General features: G+C 46.5%; 1 protein-coding gene across 13 annotated transcripts in view; it reads right to left on the bottom strand.

Moving 5' to 3' along the window:
• itpr3 (inositol 1,4,5-trisphosphate receptor, type 3) overlaps positions 1 to 16096 on the bottom strand; it is a 373289-nt gene that overhangs the window by 184542 nt on the left and 172651 nt on the right. The gene's annotated exons all lie outside the window — the stretch shown is intronic.

The raw sequence follows: 16096 nt of genomic DNA, 5'->3' as shown, positions 1-16096 counted from the left end.
GTGAGGTAAGTCTCCTTTTCATTTTAAGGGTTATGCACCCTAGACACGGTTAGTTGAATCATTGTTTCATTTACTGCATCACTCATGGTTTTAAACCTGAAAGAAGGCGTTTTGTGAAGGAATTGGAGCCAAAATGAAGATGTATTGTATTGGGCAGGTGTGTTGGCTGGTGTGAATTTTCAAAGACAGGGGGCACGCTTCGCATGAGTGCGGACTTTGAAATACTCGGATGTCGCTGCATGGCTTGGTTTTTGTTCTCTTTTAATCAGTTTAAGTGTTGAATTACTGATTGAATGTATTTTTCTAGATCGTATTATGTGGAAGTGAGTGTGCAATAGCAATATAATATACAACTTAGCGGTGCCCAGGAACTCAAAAAAGCTGGCATTTTTTGGAAGTTAATGTCAAAAAGTGTTTGTGGCTCCCAGTGCTTTATTTTCTGTGGAAACCGGGTTGAAATGGCTCTTTGATTGTTAAAGGTTACCAACCCCTGCTCTAGGACATAGGTGTCAAACTTGTGTCCTCAAGTTGTTTCCTGCATGTTTTAAATCCCTCCTTTCTGCAACATACCTGATTCAAATGATCAGCTCATCAGCAAGCTCTGAAGGAGCCTGATACTATCCTGATAATTTGAAACAGGTGTGTTGCAGCAGGGAGAATTGGAAAACAAGCAGGAAAGCGGCCCTCCAGGACCGGAGCTTGACACCTGTGCTCTAGGACAAGGGGGCAAATGTTTGGCCACTTTAAAGTTACTGTAACTTGATTCAGATGTTCCTCTCTTTTCAAAATGTTTCATTTTTGAAAATAGCAAAGGCCTGAAGACATCTACAAACTTATTTTTCATCATAGAGGTAACCTCGTGGCTTAAGGAAATACTTTTTTTTTTTCGTTGATGTTTTTCTACTAGCAGGTTCACCAGGTCCACCTCATATTTGCTCGGAAGAGTGTTTAGGCCTTCCTGATATTAAAATACGAAATGTGTGATTTTTCATGAAAAGATGTTGCAAGGCAGTTCCCCAATAAACCAACACTGATGTTTGTATTGCTGGCATTCCAAGACGTGAAAACATGTAAAAATAAGATGCAGTAGCATTATTACAACATTTGGCTGAAGAAGAGCACTGTCTTGGCAAACTCTACACAAGGCAAAAGTCTTTACCAAAACAAAAGAGCCCCAATTCAAAAATGTGAGTTTGGTGCTATTTCCCCCCCAGATGTTAGAACAAAAATGACAATCACAATTTTCCAACAGATGAAGGTCATTCATCAATCAGGAAGGCTCTCACCTGAAGCAATTTCACTACAGCACTGCAGCACTGTCACTTAGAGTATTTTTTCCTCTGTACTATGTACAGGCCGAAATGAGTGTTCCTCATATTTTTTATGTAGATGTAGGTTGGTGTGTATACACATGTGTATATACACATGTTACTGCGTATATCTACATAGGTTTGATTCTAAATGTTTGCCGTCAATGTTATACATTAATGGCCACATTATGCCGCCGCCCCTGTGTGACCTATATCTTTGCTACTGTAACAATGAAAATTTCCCCACTGTGGGATCAATAAAGGCATTCTTATTCTTATTCTTATTCATATAAGTCTGTAGCTCCACAACTCAGACTTCAGTACAACAAACGCTGCTCTAGGAGAGTGTGCCTAATGCAGTGGGGCTCAACTGTGTGCAAAGACCAGGGTGGCTGACGGTGAGATGACCTTTATTGTTGTGATTCTTTTATTTTATATCTTTAATTGGTTGTTTAATGATTTATGTTAGAACCAGTATGTAAAGCTGTAAAGAGTCCTTTCAAAAATTATTCATTGAAATGTAATGTGTATTAGTTCCTAATTGCCAATGTGTTTCCAGCTTCTTTAAAGTTTTTTCCCCTTGCAACTTTCAATTGTTGACCCTCAATGCAAAAAGAGACAATCAAGTCCACAAAAAAAGGAGAAAGAGAAGAGTCAGCTTCAAGACGCTCATCACAGCAGCTGACAAAGTCATGGAAGCCAATGACAAGGTAGAGGCCAAACCTTTGACACAGCTCAGAGATGGGGAAACTGAACTCACCAAAGTGCAAGAAGAAGTTCTGGCTAACACTCCAAAAGAATGTGAGTCAAAGCGGGTGGAGGTCAAAGGTCTACTCCAGAAGCTCCTGTGGGACAAGTTTGGAAAAGATGACGTGTCCATAACTCTTCTGGCAGCATATGAGGAATGTAGACTCACCACTGTTGTGGAACCTGATGATATGAACCTGGTTGGATGTCAGTTCATGCTGAACCACCTTGAAAGACTGGTGAGGATTGCAAAGGAGACGCATCGTCGGTGGAGACAATGGATTCCTGAAGATGCAGTAGCCGAAATCATGACGACCTTAAAAGATCTGGAACTTCAGACCACCAAGCTTGTTTCCAAGCAGACAGCAGAGGATAAAGAAAGAAGTCAGGAGAGAACCAATTGCTTCCAGTCAACCTGCACCAGCCATCACATCCAACAACCTTTCCTAAGTTTACCGGAATCAAACGTGACTTCCACAGGTGGAAAAGGGACTGGGAAACACTCCAGAGACAAGGTGAGCCAACCGGTTCCAAGGAGGTAAAGAAGGCCAAATTGTCGGGCAGTTTTGAGGACAAGATCAGCAAAGACCTTCATCTCACCACTCATAACATTGTGACATCATCCGCGTTCTAGAGAATCACTATGGCACCTCAACATCCGTTGCTATAGAGATAGTGGAAGAGCTGCAAAGAATTCAACCCATCAAAAGTAAGCAGCGACGAAGAGTAGTGGAGCTAATCCGAGCTGTGGAGGAGGCGCTACAAGATCTCAGTGAGCTTTGGGACACCAGCGCCATCAAAAACCCACTTGTGACCAAGTCGATTGAAGGGAAACTCCCAGGACCTCTCAGAAAGGAGTGGCTCATCCATGCAGCAGGCGCCAGGAATGCTGTGACTCAGTTTTGACGGTCTCTTGGACTTCTTCAAAGAGAAAGAGAGCATATATGAGCAGCTGGAACAACTGGATGAGGAACCTAACAAGAGGGAATTGAAGCCTGAGCCCAGACATGCCAGGACAAAATCCACCAAGGCAGGTGATGACCGCACTGGCTGTGTTGTCTATGGAGATGGGAATTAGAGGAAGATGCTCTACCATTGCATGCAGTTCTGGGCACTGCAGCTTGCAGAGAAGAAAGCTGCTGATAAGAAGTTGGGAGCATGCAAGAGATTTTCTTGAAGGTCATAATGACAGTTCAACAACTGAACCTCAGAAGCGAAGACATCACTCTCATTGAACATGGTGTCGGTGGAATGAAGACCATTGTGGAGACAAAGTGGTACCTCTTGAAGATCAGAGTGAAGACTCCAAGAGGCATTCTGAAGTCACATCAATTGGTCTGTTATTGTGTAGACAATATTGCAGATATCCACAAAAGTGTGGACTCCAAATGGCTACAGAAACTCTTGCCGGGTGTCCCACTTGAAGATCTGACAAGGTCCGATGAAATAAATCTGCTTATAAGCCACAAAGAGGGCTAGCTAGCACCTCAACGGATCGGAGTTATTGGAGACCTTGTGCTGTGAGATGGACCGTTGGGAATAACAGTTGTGCTCTCATCCTGAACTCTTTGAAGACCTCACCGTTTCTGCCCACATGTCCAGGGCACACTTGTACAAAACTTCCCAACACTCAGGTTCATGCCAAGAGATCAAGCACTTCAAGCACCAACCAGGACTTCCTAGAGTGGTGGAAATGGGACAGTATTGGTGCAGCATGTAGCCCAAAGTGTGGAGGGTGCCGTTGTGGAAATTGTCAACCAGGTGGCAAAGAGATGACTCTCGCAGATGATTGAGAACTTGAAGTGGTAAGAAGTGGCCTCACCTATGTTGCAGAGGACCACTACAGCAAAGAGCCACATTGGCATGACAGGTCTCCTTGGGTGGACGAGACCCCATTTCCCTTCCAAACAATAGAAAAATAGTTGAGGCTGCATTCCTGAGAACAGAAAAGCAACTAGCCATAACACCAGAGTGAAAGGCAGCATATGCTGCACAAGGACATGACATGGTTACTCGGCAAGCATTCCTTAATTGAGCCAAAGACACCATCACCATTTGGGATGGATCAGTTTGGTATCTCAGTCACCTCATTGCCCTTAACCCACACACGCGTCCAACTCCAGTAAGAATTGTCTGGAACAGCAATCAAAGGTGGAGAGGTGTCAGCATGAATGGCCTGCTGATGAAAGGCCCTGACGTCCTCAACCAGATTAGAGCTGTGCTTCTCAGATTTAGAAGTGGAGTATATGCTGCCCTGGGAGACATAAAAAAGATGTAAAACTCAGTCTGGCTGGAAGACCAGGAAGTACATCTTCCCAGGTTCCTCTGGCGGGATGTCGAGGATGAGGACCTAGAAGAATACACAATCACAAGAATGAACATAGGCGACAAACCGGCAGGGTGCATAGCGCAGCTGGCAATGCATGAAACTGCAAAACTCCCTTTCTTTGCCCATCTTGAAGAGGAACATCTAGAGCTTCACCATGACAGCTACGTCAATGACATTGTCACTTCCCACAACAACCTTGACCAGCTAAACACCTTCCACCAATGTAGAGAAGATCCTGAAGGCCATAAGTTTTTAGCTGAAGCCATGGGTTTTCTCTGGGCAAAGTGGGAGGAAGGACTGCTCTGAAGAGGAAAGGACAATTGAAAAGACCATTATCCTACCAAATCCAATGGGCGTTGATGACAACAAGGCACTTGGTCTGGGCTATAGAGTCGAGGAAGATAATCTCCACATCAGAATTGGAATCAACTTTTCAAAAAGGAAGCAAAATATGCGGCTGGGTGAAGACTTTCTGCAAGAGGAAATCAGAGCCATGACACCCAACCCTTTGACACAAAGAGCACTTTCAGTCAAGTGTCAGGACTGTAAGATCCAATTGGTCTTGTGACTCCATCCATCCATCCATTATCTCCCGCTTATCCGAAGTCGGGTCGCGGAGGCAGCAGCTTCAGCAGGGAAGCCCAGACTTCCCTCTCCCCAGCAACATCTTCCAGCTCTTCCGGAAGGATCCCAAGGCGTTCCCAGGCAAGCCGGGAGACATAGTCTCTCCAGCATGTTCTGGGTCGTCCTCGGGGTCTCCTGCCGGTGGGACATGCCCGGAACACCTCACCAGGGAGGCGTCCAGGAGGCATCCTAATCAGATGCCCGAGCCACCTCAACTGGCTCCTCTCAATGCGGAGGAGCAGCGGCTCGACTCTGAGTCCCTCCCGGATGGCCGAACTTCTCACCCCATCTCTAAGGGAGAGCCCGGACACCCTGCAAAGGGAACCCATTTCGGCCGCTTGTATCCGAGATTTTGTTTTTTTAGCCATGACCCACAGCTCATGACCATAGGTGAGAGTAGGATTGTAGATCGACCGGTAAATTGAGAGCTTCGCCTTTCGGCTGAGCTCCTTCTTCACCACGACAGACCGATACAGGGTCCGGATCACAGCAGACGCTGCACCGATCCGCCTGTCGATTTCCCGTTCCACCTTACCCTCACTTGTGAACAAGACCCCAAGATATTTGAACTCCTCCACTTGGGGCAGAATCCCATCCCCGACCCAGAGAGGGCACGCCACCCTTTTGCGACTGAGGACCATGGTCTCAGATTTGGAGGTGCTGATCTTCATTCCGACCGTTTCACACTCGGCTGCGAACCGCTCCAGCGAGAGTTGGAGATCGCGGCTTGAAAAAGCCAACAGTACCACATCATCTGCAAAAAGCAGAGATGCAATACTGAGGCCACCAAACCGGACCCCCTCTACACATCGGCTGCGTCTAGAAATTCTGTCCATAAAAGTTATGAACAGAATCGGTGACAAAGGGCAGCCTTGGCGGAGTCCAACCCCCACAGGAAACGAATCCGATTTACTGCCGGCAATGCGGACCAAACTCTGACATCGGTGATACAGGGACCGGACAGCCCTTATCAGGGGGCTCGGTACCCCGTACTTCCGAAGCACCCCCCACAGAACTCCTCGAGGGACACGGTCGAACGCCTTCTCCAAGTCCACAAAACACATGTAGACTGGTTGGGCGAACTCCCATGCACCCTCGAGGACCCTGCTGAGGGTGTAGAGCTGGTCCACTGTTCCAGGGCCGGGACGAAAACCACATTGTTCCTCCTGAATCCGAGATTCGACCTTCCGACGGACCCTCCTCTCCAGCACCCCTGAATAGACCTTGCCGGGGAGGCTGAGGAGTGTGACCCCTTTGTAATTGGAGAACACCCTCCGGTCCCCCTTCTTAAAAAGGGGGACCACCACCCCGGTCTGCCAATCCAGAGGCACTGTACCCGATGTCCACGCGATGTTGTAGAGACGTGTCAACCATGACAGCCCCTCAACATTCAGAGCCTTAATGAACTTCGGGCGATCTACGATCTCATCCACCCCCGGGGCTTTGCCACCGAGGAGCTTTTTGACTACCTCGGTTACTTCAATCCCAGAGATAGGAGAGCCCACCTCAGAGTTTCCAGGCTCTGCTTCCTCAGTGGAAGGCGTGTCGGTGGAATTGAGGAGGTCTTCGAAGTACTCTCCCCACCGACCCACAACGTCCCGAGTTGAGGTCAGCAGCACCCCATCTCCACTATAAACAGTGTTAATGGTGCACTGCTTCCCCCTCCTGAGACGTCGGATGGTGGACCAGAATTTCCTCGAAGCCGTCCGGAAGTCATTTTCCATGGCCTCCCTGAACTCCTCCCACACCTGAGTTTTTGCCTCAGCAACCGCCAGAGCTGCATTCTGCTTGACCAGCCGGTACCTCTCAGCTGCCTCCGGGGTCCCGCAGGCCAAAAAGGCCCGATAGGACTCCTTCTTCAGCTGGACAGCATCGCTTACCGCTAGTGTCCACCAGCGGGTCTGGGGATTGCCGCCACGACAGGCACCGACCACCTTGCGGCCACAGCTCCGATTGGCCGCCTCAACAATGGAGGCACGAAACATGGTCCACTCGGACTCAATGTCCCCCGCCTCCCCCGGGACGTGGGAAAAGTTCTGCCGGAGGTGGGAGTTGACCCTTCTGACAGGGGATTCTGCCAGATGTTCTCAGCAAACCCTCACAATACGTTTGGGTCTGCCAGGTCGGACCGGCATCTTCCCCCACCATTGGAGCCAACTCACCACCAGATGGTGATCAGTTGACAGCTCCACCCCTCTCTTCACCCGAGTGTCCAAAACATGCGGCCGCAAGTCCGATGATACGACTACAAAGTCGATCATCGAACTGCGGCCTAGGGTATCCTGGTGCCAAGTGCACATATGGACACCCTTATGTTTGAACATGGTGTTCGTTATGGACAATCCGTGATGGGCACAGAAGTGCAGTAACCGAACACCGCTCGGGTTCAGATTGGGGGGCCGTTCCTCCCAATCACACGTCTCCAGGTCTCACTGTCATTGCCCACGTGAGCATTGAAGTCTCCCAGCAGAACGATGGAGTCCCCAGGTGGAGCACCCTCCAGCACACCCTACAAGGACTCCAAAAAGAGTGGGTACTCTGCACTGTCGTTTGGTGCATAAGCACAAACAACAGTCAGGACCTGTCCCCCCACCCTCAGGTGGAGGGAGGCTACCCTCTCGTCCACTGGGGTAAACCCCAATGTACAGGCGCCAAGCCGGGGGGCAATAATTATGCCCACACCTGCTCGGCGCCTCTCACCCTGGGCAACTCCAGAGTGGAAGAGCGTCCAACCCCTCTCGAGAGGACTGGTACCAGAACCCAAGCTGTGCATGGAGGTGAGCCCGACTATATCTAGTCGGAACCTCTCAGCCTCACACACCAGCTCAGGCTCCTTCCCTGCCAGAGAGGTGACATTCCATGTCCCAAGAGCTAGTTTTTGTTGCTGGGGATCGGACCGCCAAGGTCCCTGTCTTCTGCCGCTGCCCAGCTCACACGGCACCTGACCCCTTTGGCCCCTCCCATCAGTGGTGAGCCCATGGGAAGGGGGACCCACGTGTCCTTTTCGGGCTGAGCCCGGCCGGGCCCCACGGGTGCAGGCCCGGCCACCAGGCGCTCGCCATCGAGCCCCACCTCCAGACCTGGCTCCAGAAGGGGGCCCCGGTGACCCACGTCCGGGCGAGGGAAAACGTGATCCATTTATTTTTTTCTTCATAAGGGGTCATTTTGAGCCGTGCTTAGTCTGGTCCCTCACCTAGGACTTGTTTGCCATGGGTGACCCTACCAGGGGCATAAAGCCCCAGACAACTTAGCTCCTAGGATCATTGGGGCGCGCAAACCCCTCCACCACGATAAGGTGACGGCTCGTCTTGTGACTCCTGCCAAGAAAAAGGGAGCTATTCTGGTGTGGAGGGCAATTCAAGAGGCAAAGGCTGAAAGTTGTCCAGTCAAAGACCCATGGGACATTGCACTCTCAGATGGACCCAGAGATGATACAATCGATCTGTTCGAGGAGTACAATCATCTCAGTAAGATCATGTTCACCAGGGCTTTAACCCGGTGATGTACCTGAAATGGACCACAGACCAATGTCCCATCTTTAGACTGGTTGAATCCAAAGCACACTGCTCAGGATGAAGATGAAAGCTTGGATTGTATGGGGCAGAAGAATTGCTCAAAAGGTGGTTGATGGCTGTATGGCCTGCAGAAGGTCAAAAGCAAGGAAGTGCTGACAAGTGATGGGTGATTTGCCATCAGAGAGGACAGAGCCTGCTGCACCCTTTGAGTTAACAACACTAGACCTTTTCGGACCGTACCAAGTACGAGATGATGTCAAGAAAAGAGTAACACTTAGTTTGGGGAGTTGTCTTTCGTTGCATGGCCAGCAGAGCTATCCACACTGAACTGGTGAACACCCCATCAATAGACGGCTTTCTGATGACTTATCAACGGTTCACAGCTCTTAGGGGGCATCCAAGAAAGATCTGGTCTGATCTTGGCACCAATTTCACTGGCACAAAATCTGCCCTTGAGGAACTGTGCAGCTTCTTGGATGGTCTGGATCAAACAGTGCTGGAAGATACTGCAGCCAAGAATGGAAAAAAGTGGATGTGGAAAATTCACCCGGCTGACTCACCACACAGGAACGGTGCAGCCGAGGCCACTGTACATGTTGCAAAGAGGGCACTCCAGAGTCTTGGTAAAGAGTACGGGCTCAGCTTCTCAGAGTTCCAGACAGCCCTCTATATTGCAGCAAACCTCGCAAATGAACACCTGATTGATGCCAGAGTTTGGATTCGGGAAAACTGTATCCAATATGTCACACCAAACAGATTCCTTCTTGGTCGAGCATCTCAAAGTGGAGACCTCAAAACATTTGACTTTGTCAGCTACCTCTACAAAAGACTCAGGGCAATGCAAGCAGAGGTAACCAGGTTGTAGAAATATTGGAGTCAACTCGCAGGTCCCAATCTTGTCCGAAGCAAATGGCATACCGCTGAAAGAAATTTGACTGTGTGGGATATTGTCTGGTTATGTGACCAGAATGCACTAAGAGGTAATTTCAAGCTTGTTTGACCCCAAACTCAAAGACTAGCTATCCCATTTCAAGCAGCACAAAGGAAAAGTTCCAAGCTGCCGTTCTGCACAGAGGCGTAAGACGATTGGGTTATCCTACTACCTGTTGAGGAAAAGGAATAGAAAATCTTGGCTCAACCATCAAAATCCACCACACGCACTTAGTTGCTGCTGAGGAACAGGAATAGAAAATGTTGGCTGAACCATCAAAATCCACCACATGCACTTAGTTTGCCTTCAGTCTGCAATCTTCCCAATGTATCCTTAGAAAGATTGAGTGGGAGGTGTCTTGGTGTCTGGTTCGCACCACTTGAGACATTGATAAAAAACGCACACAATGAGGAGAAGACACTCAACACAATATTGTCATTTTACTCGTGAGGAGAGCACAATTACAATTCCTCCCATACATACATACATACAATACAATACAATACAATTTTATTTGTATTGCACATTTCACAACAGCTAGAGCTGTAACAAAGCACTTTACATAAAAACAACAAAACAGCCATAATACAACAAGTGGAATCAATAAATGAACATAAAACACAATATTACAATAGACACCGGAAAAGAGCCAACAATTTCAGGTCTCAGGTCGGATCCAAAGCCAGAGAATAAAAATGTGTCTTCAACCGGGTTTTAAAAGTGGACAGAGAGGGGGCTTGCCTAACATCCAATGGGAGGTCATTCCAAAGGGAAGGACCAGCAGCCGAAAATGCACGATCCCCTTTGAGGTGCCGCTCTTCAGCACCTTGAGAAGCGCCTGGTCCGCAGACCTGAGGCTGCGAGAAGATGTGTAGGAGTGGGGGAGCTCAGAGAGGTATGCCGGGGCCAGGCCATTTAATGATTTATAGACACATAGGAGAATCTTAAATTGAACCCTAAAATGCACTGGGAGCCAGTGAAGGGAGGCCAGAATTGGTGTCAAGTGCTCCATCTTCGTTTAGATTACTGTAATGCCCTGCTCTCTGGCCTCCCGAAAAAGAGCATTTCACCACTGCAACTACTGCAGAATGCAGCCACTCGGGTGCTGACGAGAACCAGAGGGCGGGAGCACATTACACAAGTTTTGAAATTGCTGCATTGGCTACCCGTGTGTTTCAGGATCGATTTTAAGGTACTTTTATTAGTTTATAAATATGTTAATGGTCTTGGGCCATCTTATTTATCTGATTTGCTTTTATCATACCAACCCTCGCGGATCCTGAGGTCCTCTGGCGCCGGCCTTTTAATTATTCCAAGGGTGAGGACCATGCATGGCGAGGCTGCATTCAGCCATTTTGGTCCTCACCTTTGGAATAGCGTGCCAGAGGACGTCAGGTCTGCAAAGACTGTTGATATTTTTAAGAGGAAGCTCAAGACACACCTTTTTAGTTTGGCTTTTAACAACTTTTAAATAATTTATCTTTTCTTTTGATTGAAGATTATTTTTATTTTATCTTACTGATTTTAGCTCTTAGACTATACTACTGTTCTGTCTTTTAGTTTTATTGCTCTCTGCCATTGTCAGTTTTTAGCTCCGGTGTTTCCTCATGGGGGGGCCTCCGCGTTGAGGGAGGGGTGGCTGCCCTTCCCACGGGGGCTGTCATCGCAGGGACTCCTTAGGTCTGGGTGGCCGGCGGCCTCTACACTTTGTGTGGGGTCCGCCTGTCTAATCCGGGCGGGGGTCTCTGTGGTGGTGGCGCCCCTGTGGCCGTGGGCTGTCATTCCCCTCAGCGCAGATGAGCTCCCCTTGGGTACCCTTTCCTCATATGGTTTCTCTGTGCCTTGTCATGTTTTTTTAAAACATTTTATCAGGTTGTGCACTTTATGTGGGTGTGTGTGAGTGAGTGATGTACTAGTGGATATCTGTCTTGGGTTTGTTGGGAGGGAGGGTGTGAACAGATTTTTTTTTTTTTTATGTTTTGCTTTGGATGTTTTACAGCACTTTGAGTTTGTTTTTATTTATATAGCATTTTTATGTATGAAAAGTGCTACATAAATAAAATGTGATTGATTGATTGATATTATCACTCTCAGAAATATCACGTGTAAGGAAATGTAACTTATGTCATACATATTGTTTACATGAGACATTAACTGTAACAATGTTTGTGTGAACATTATTTTATTTTATTTTACTACTTGAGCATAAGAAAGTGAAAGTTTTTTTTTTTTTATTTTAACTTGGTGAACTGTTGAACAAGAACAAAATGTTCTCTGTTGCAAGGCTTTAACACAGGGGTGTCCAAATTCGGTCCTCAAGGGCCGGTGTCCTGCCTGTTTTCCAGCTCTCCTTTCGGCTGGAGGAGTAGTGGTAGCAGTCAAGCCCAGTGTTGTGGCAGGGTGGCGGAGTAATCCGAGTCCCTTTAGTTTCTCTGCTTTTGACTGTCCAAAACATTGCAAATCTTACTTCTCCAAATGTCCAACAAAGTCTGTCGACTGTATTTGTATTCCCTTGTAGCTTGAAGGGAAAAACTTCCAGAACGATGGGGATAGCGAGAGATCGCACTGTCTACACATGCCACCATTTTGTACTGAAAGTAGCAATTATTTTGGACTGTATTGCTAACATTAGTAACTATTTGCCATTCCTTTGGTACTGTTTGGGAATGTTTGTGACCTTGTCAACCTCGAGTCGCAGGCGAATCATTGGACCTGACCCAATAAAAAGGTGTGCAAAAATTCCCCAGTATTCAGTATTCTGCTGTCCACTGCCACGTTGAAGATGGATTTCTACAATATGGAAATTAATTTCTGCCAGGAAGAGGCCAACGTGCTGCTGCCGTTGAAGAGCAGAGACCTCTCCTCAAGGCACCCAGGCATGGTGTGATAGCTTACTGATATACAAAGAAGTACTCACTTTAGCCAAAACTAATTATTTCTCCAGATTAATTGTTCTAAATAAAAACAATCCTAAATATTTATTTGATACAGTAGCAATGCTAATGCAACTGCAGCCGACCTCCAATAGCTACACCCATTCAGCTCATGACTTCATGCAATTCTTTACGCAGAAGATTGAGCGCATTTGGGACGAGATTAAACCCTGTTGAATTCCACAAATACTGATGTTAGCAGGAGTATGGCTGATAATTGTCTGACAACCCTATCTTATTGTAAAATAGTATCTCTTGAAAACCAAATAAAATTTGTTGGTGTGGCAAAACAGACAACTAGTATGCTCGACTCACTTCCTGGCAAACTTATCAAACAATTGTTTACAACCCTAGGACCCTCCGTTTAAATATCATTAATTTATCACTCACCTCGGGCACTGTGCCAGCAGCTTTTAAGACCACTGTTATTTGACTTCTGCTTAAGCGGCCAAACCTCGATCCGGAGAACCTCAGTAATTGTAGGCCGGTTTCAAATCTCCCTTTTATTGTGAAAATTCTTGAAAAAGTCGTAGCGCAACATCTTAGTGACTATATGGCCGCTAATAATCGATTTGAAACTCTTCGGTCAGGATTTAAAACCGATCAATCTACTGAGATGGCCCTATGGTGAAGTGACTAATGATCTTCTCCTCGATATGGACTCCGAAACTTCATCAATACTACTCTTACTCGATCTTAGTGCTGCTTTTGACACTGTTGATCATAACATAATATTAGAACACCTTGAAGTGTGTGTTGGTATCTCAGTTAGCACTTTCTTGGTTTAACTCTTACCTCTCAAAGAGGACGCACCGTGTAATTCATGGCAATGTGACTTCTGAGTTTTGTAGTGTTACATGTGGAGTTCCGCAGGGAGCCGTACTAGGACCCCTATTGTTTAGCATCTACTTGCTTCTGTTTGGTGATCCATCCATCCATCCATTATCTGTACCGCTTCTCCTCACAAGGGTCGCGGGGCGTGCTGGAGCCTATCCCAGCTGTCTTTGGGCAGTAGGCGGGGGACACCCTGAACTGGTTGCCAGCCAATCGCAGGGCACACAGAGACAAACATCCGCACTCACAATCACACCTAGGGGCAATTTAGAGTATCCAATCAACTTACCATGCATGTTTTTTGGAATGTGGGAGGAAACCGGAGTGCCCGGAGAAAACCCACGCAGGCACGGGGAGAACATGCAAACTCCACACAGGGAGGCCGGAGCCGGGATTCTGTTTGGTGATATTATATGGAAATATAACATTCGTTTTCACTGTTATGCTGATGATACTCAATTATATATGCTGCTGGAGATAACAAATTTGAATAATCTCTGTAATCTAGAGGCGTGCCTTAGTGAGATTAAACAATGGATGTCTCTCAACTTTTGCTTTTTAACTCAGATAAAGATGGTGATTAATGGCCCTCCTCGTCATCGGTAGGCTACCTATTTAAGGACACCACTCTGAGTCTCGATAAATGTACTATTACCCAAAGTGATTCAACAAAAACTGTTATATTTGACTCAACTCTGTCTTGACTAGAACTGCATTTTTCCATCTCCGTAATATTGCTAAAATTCGTCCAATTCTATCAAATAGTGATGCAAAAATTTTATTCCATGCATTTGTTACATCTCGCCTCAATTATTGTAACATTTTGCTCTCTGGTCTTCCCATGTCTAGTATTAAAAGTCTGCAGCTAGTCCAAAATGCTGCAGCAAGACTCCTGACAAGGACGGGAAAGTTCGATTAAATTACTCCGATACTAGCCAATTTGCATTGGCTCCCATTCCACTTAAGAAGCAATTTCAAGGTTTTGCTACTTACCTACAAAATATTGCACGGCTTAGCACCTTCCCATCTCATCAAACTAATGATACCCTATGTTCCCTCCTGAAACCTTCGGTCACAAAATGCTGGCCTTTTAGTGATCCCGAGAGCCAAAAAGAAGTTTGCGGGTTCTAGAGCGTTTTATATTCGGGCACCAGTGCTTTGGAATGCCCTACCTGCAGATATTAGAGGCGCTACCTCAGTAGAAATGTTCAAAACACGACTAAAGACTTATTTGTCCACTTCTGCATTTAGTAGAACTATTTGTTTTGGCCTCTTTACTGCCGCTTCTATTCCTTTTTCTGCCCCTTTTTCCCAGGCTTGGGAATTGACCGAATTGGAGGTTGTTGTTTTGAGCCCACAGCAACCTGACCGCTACAAGATCGGAGGTTGACCACATCCTCGGAGGTGCTGCTATGGAGATTTCTACATTGATCAATTAGGCAGGGTCCCACGTAACCGAAGCCATCTTCTTGCAGCACTTCATTTAATTAACTTTCACATCATTTTACCTAACACTGTATTGTATCATAATATGTGTTAAATGTTGCCCACTCTGAATCCATTGCAGCCTGATCATCCTGGAAGGGGGATTCCCCCATCTGTGGTCCTTTCTCAAGGTTTCTTACTTTTGCCCAGATGTTTTTTTTTTTTTTCCTTGCCCTCGCGGGGGTTAAGATCAGGGGATGTCATTTATATGTTGTCAGCTATGGGCATGTGAAGCCCTTTGAGACTTTCCTGTGATTCGGGGCTATATAAATAAATTTAACATGACTTGAGTACGACAGTCATTTGCTTCCCAAAACAAGTGTGTCACCTATGAAAGCAGATTCTCAGGGTTTCCATGGATGTTCGAGGCATCATGGCTGGCCTGGAACTATGTTGATGTGGTTTCTAGTACTGGCAAATCAAAAATAACTTACGACAGTTTAGAATAATGGTAATGGTAAAATAATAATGTGTGACTGCTCTGTTACTTTACTGTGTGCGAGAAGTAAAACAATTTGCAAACATGTTTGCAATGTTTTCTGAGCCCTGATGAAACCCAACATTTTCTACCCTGCAACACGCTCAATGAGATATGACCTTTAGGCTACTCAGTCATGGCTACCCCTGACAAAAATGGTCAATAAAATATTGTGGTTGACTATTTTTGCGCCAGGTAAAAAAAATAAATAAAGGTGTGTGGACAAGGCTGAAGTCATTTTGAGCTTTTTTTCCCCCTCTTCACCTAATTTTTGTTTTTTTTCACCAGGTTTTGTCTATGTGTTTGTGAGCAACAAAGTGTCATGATGGGTAGGCTACAAAATGTAGGCTTCGCCACCAAACAAATGGTCATTGAAGTGAAGTCTGCTTGTAATACCAGAGAGCAACCATCCCCCCTGCTATGCAATGCAACTGCCCCCCACCTCCACCCCCTCTCGAATTCTGCAGGTAATGGCTACGTTTACAAATGAAAGGTAGCTAATTGTAGACTTAACCTTCACACAATTAAACTAAGGGTGTAGAACAGGGGAGTCCAAACTCGTCCCCAAGGGCCAGTGTTATGCATGTTGTTTTGCAACACACCTGATTAAAATTAGCAGGATTGGTTTAGGGCTGCTTTACTGCTTGCTGATGAGCTGATCGTTTCAATCTGCCTGAAACAGACAGGACAACGCCCTCGAAGACCAGAGCTGGACATGCCTGGTGTAGAATAATGTGTGAAGGCCTCATCCATCCTACACAGGAATATGAGCTCCACATCCAGCTGCTTGGAGATTTCGTCAATGGCCAGATACTGGCGGTCTGGCAAAAAAGCTTCAGCTGGTACCTAAGTCACGCTACAGACATAGCAGATGTGGCTAACTAAGGTTGTCTTTTTTACACTTTCTTAG

This window comes from Filicampus tigris, chromosome 1 (assembly GCF_054856515.1).
Source record: "Filicampus tigris isolate MCC_2025a chromosome 1, RoL_Ftig_1.0, whole genome shotgun sequence".
Taxonomy (NCBI): Eukaryota; Metazoa; Chordata; class Actinopteri; order Syngnathiformes; family Syngnathidae; genus Filicampus; species Filicampus tigris.
The sequence above is the reverse complement of the archived record's forward strand: the minus strand, read 5'-3'. Positions and strand labels throughout refer to the sequence as shown.